The sequence below is a fragment of the Pteropus vampyrus genome, unplaced genomic scaffold (assembly GCF_000151845.1).
Source record: "Pteropus vampyrus isolate Shadow unplaced genomic scaffold, Pvam_2.0 Scaffold5, whole genome shotgun sequence".
Taxonomy (NCBI): Eukaryota; Metazoa; Chordata; class Mammalia; order Chiroptera; family Pteropodidae; genus Pteropus; species Pteropus vampyrus.
Genome location: NW_011888786.1, coordinates 1,166,812 through 1,170,975, shown reverse-complemented (window position 1 = coordinate 1,170,975; position 4,164 = coordinate 1,166,812). Strand labels below are relative to the sequence as shown.

Below are 4,164 nucleotides of genomic sequence, written 5' to 3'. Positions count from 1 at the left end.
CTCAACCTGTACAGTAAATATTTAGTGATTGCTCAGGGGGCCCCTTTTTATTATTTTTATTCTTTTTGAAAGTAGTTAATATACACTATACATGGTCTTAGAATAATAGAGCATATTTAAGTGACATATTTAAATATTTGAGAATAACATTTAACTAAAAATGTATTTTATCAAAAGAAAGTTTATATAGCTAACTACCAGGTTACTAACTAAAAGAAGTAAATACTGATAAACCATTCATTATCTAAATAATAAGTGATAATAACTAAAGCAGAATGATCTGTTTCCTAAGCATTAGCACAGATTTTGGAGAAGGTAATTTAGTAATCAGATATTTAAACAGTATTTACTGTCAGGAAGACACTGTACTAAACATTGATATAAAATGCCATTTTTGACTCTTTTGAATGATCCTTTATGATATTTAAATTTGTCATTTGATCGAAAAAGTTAAAATTGAAATACAAAAAAATTTTAAATTGTCATTTAAGAAGTATTAAATGGAATTGAATGATCCTTTATGATATTTAAATTTGTCATTTGATCGAAAAAGTTAAAATTGAAATACAAAAAAATTTTAAATTGTCATTTAAGAAGTAATAAATGGAATTGCATAGTTTTAGAGCTCTGAAATGCATTTGAACAATGATAGGAGATAAACTTTTTGTATTGATTTGCATTTCAATATATGTATAATTTATGAATTAAGATAGATTAGCTCATAGTTCTGGAGGTGACACAATCTCAGATGATTTGCTCTCTTATGTTTCTAACTTAAGTTAAAGAGGAATTACAGGTAAGTGAAGGTAAGTGCAGAAGTATAGTCTAAATGATATACTTAAAATTCAGGAGAAACAAGTCACTCTAATAAAAATTTGGGAAAATAACCACAGCTACCGTTGTAGTTTTTTTAAATCTAACATTTAAAAGATGCTTTTTTATAAAATTTGTTCTTTAGCATGCTTTTAAAGATTTTATTTAATATGAATGATGATGCAAATTTTATTTTTCTAATTTTTATTATTCTTTAATGTAATTTAGCCCTCATATATTATAACCATTTGAGTCTTCTATCTTGTGTGGAGATAGACAGTTGCTGGTGTAAGTCAGATGTCTGAAGGGCGCAACCTTTGGAATTGTCAGTGTCTTCGGAAGCACAGCTGTCTGCTCGAGCTGCTTGGCAACATAACTTGCCTTAGTTGTGTTTCTAATACTGCCTCACTCGTTCTGTTGTCCATTTATTCTGTGATCCATTTATTCCCTTTTCTGAACAGTCTTTCTGTAATGCTTGAAGATCTTACTGTTAACATTACTTTCGATCTCCATGCTTTGGAAATTGCCGGTCTCCTATTTTATGCAATATGAGACTAACCGAAGTTAAAGACAGTGTTTGTCTTCACTTTCAATTTGCCTCAGACCTTCAGCAGCATAAACTCTCTTCATGGGTGACATCGCTTTCATGGATTATTAGGATCAGACATCTGTTCTGTAGTTGGCCTTATGATGGGATTGTAGTTTTGAGGTAGCTACTGTTTAAATACCTATAGGCTTCTCTAGATAGATCCTACTTTCACAGTTGAAAACACTGATAAATTAATTCCCTCTACTCTGTACACTTAGAATCCCATTGAAACATAGTCATTCTAGTATATATTTGAGGGAGAGGGCACATTTTATATCAGTGTGAGCAAGAACTTTGAGGACCTAGGAGAAGCTGGTGAATAAGGTTGGGTTACTTTCTACCTAATATGGGGCACATATTTTTACTTCTACATTTTTCTTTCCCTGTTTTCCCTACCACCCTTCCTCAGCCTTTGAGAGCAGACAGTGACCGAGGGAGCTAGGGCTGAGACTGAGGCTGCTTGGCCCTGTCTTTTGGGTAAGATGGTGAAAAGCTGTGTGGTATTGGGAAAGATAAGGCTCTCTAGAATAGTTTCTTTAATCGACTTGGCTCTTTTGAAGGCTCCCTTTTTATTTTCTCCCTTGAAAAGTAGTGACATCCCTCACGTTCATTGCTTTCAGTCATCGTTTATGATTTTTTCCCCAGGCCACTGTTGAATTCTATATAATGTTTCTTCTTTATGATTCTGTCGTTTTTAAAAATTGCAATATAGACATTTGGAAGTGTTTTAGGGAGTTTTGGTTTGGAAAATTATATGAAAGTCCCCATGTCTCTTTCCTCTTATTTCTCCTTTAAAAAAAATTTGAAATAGAACTAAATACTGAGAAAATGATAATTAGATAAGTTTTTGCAGAAACCACCAGCATAAGCATTTTCTCGCAGGGGCTGAATGTCAGGGCAGGATGACGGTGGTGACGCAGGGGATTGGGCCTGGGAAGGGCGCTGGGTGGTCGGTGGGTGGAGCAGTGACCCCGCGTGCAAGGGCCGAGGTAAGACGAGACGGGGGCGTTGAAAAGACAAAAGCAGAAAATATATCCAAAGAGAAAACCTGGTCAAATGTTGACAGGAAGAAGAGTTTCAAACCATGGGATTCCTTATCAGGGCATTTCTAATAAATACCTGGTAATGTGTTCTAAGAAATTGTATTTTGACTTTGCTTAAGATGACTAACCTCATGTCTTATTTTCGGGGAAAAATAATCTTAACAAAAATGCTACTTGGTGAATTTTAAATGTTTGACGCAGTCGACTCATGTAAAAATAGAACAGATTTTAATTTTGATTAAATAAAAATGGGCTTGTAATTCAGTTTTATATTTGAAATAATTTTAGACTTTTTATTATGGAAAACATTTAACATGTAAACATGCAGTCATGACTTCCTGTGTAGCATCAGCATCGGCAGTGATCAACCCGCAGTCAGTCTTTCATATCCCACGGCCCATTTCCACACCTGTTCTCCATGTCACAGGCACAGCATCAGTTTTAAAGTTAAACATAAGTATTTGAAAATAAATGAAATAAGCTCTTGCAGTTTCACATGTTACAGTTTGTAACGTTTATTAGCTTTTTTTTTTCCTGAAAGATACTTTATTATTTCCATAGTTAAATAGGTGAATGTTACATTTCATCGAAGGTATGTCCTAAGAAATTTGCCCTTTGTATTTTACATATGCCGCTCAAAGGATACAAAGGAGAGTTAAATTCTGGGAAATTAGTGTGTTCTGTGTGTTCAGTTGCAAGTTTTCTTAGGTTTGTATTAGCTTAGTGGCCTTCTTTTGCTATTTAAAAAAACAAAACAGCTAATTTAAAATGTTTCTGAGTTAAACTAGATATCAATCCAGAGTACTGTGATTTTTCAGTTGTAACCCATTTGACATAGTCTATGATAAAATTACTTTCCACGTACTCTGTATGATCCTTACCTATGACAAGTATTGTGGTTCTGATTGATGAGTAAAGAACTAATGAATTGCTCTTTTTCTGTTCATGGTGCAGACTACTGAAAGGCTTTAGTGTGGTTAAAACATCCTTTTCCACACTTGCCTGCATTTATGAAAACTGTGATTCATTCAGAGTACTTGACATTTGAATATTTGCCATGATATCTCTTTTTTGACATGTTCTAATTCTCAGCTTTGTTCCCTAACGATCTTTTATCTAATGTCTAGGTAGTATAATGTGACAGGGATAAAATGTCATTTATTCCACAAGTGTTATTTCTCTTCTTTGTAGTTGAATCTATGTCTTAGATGAATCTTTATGTCTTAGATATGTTTATTTAATCACTCATTATATACTTAATTCTGAAAAGTAATTTCACTTAACCTTATTATATGATTTATCTTGGCTGCGGATGCTAGATAAAAATACGGCAAACACGTTAAAGTCTGTCCATATAGTTTTTAAAAATCTTGAATGTAATGTTTATTGTAATTGCTCAATACTGGATTCTTTAGCTGATCTGGTACCGATAAGGCCATTTTTGCCTCAGTCACATTTTAGGAAGGATGCTCAGACTGTACAGAATCTAGGTTAGCTTGGCATTCTGGCTTGCGGGTTATCTCCTTTTCTTCTCAGATTTTTATTTTGTAAGACGGTTGCCAAAATATCATTTCCCTTCTTTCATTTATGTTTTGGACCATCAAGGATGTATTAGTTAAAGTCAAACTATTGGCATTTTTGTCCCTGGATAATTTCTTATACATGCATTGTGAGATATTACTTCTATGTTATAAGTGCATTGGTAGTAAAAAAAAAAAA

At 33.5% G+C, this 4,164-nt stretch overlaps 1 protein-coding gene across 1 annotated transcript in view; it reads left to right on the top strand.

Moving 5' to 3' along the window:
- Positions 1 to 4,164, top strand: part of FBXL5 (F-box and leucine rich repeat protein 5) — a 26,019-nt gene that overhangs the window by 20,073 nt on the left and 1,782 nt on the right. The gene's annotated exons all lie outside the window — the stretch shown is intronic.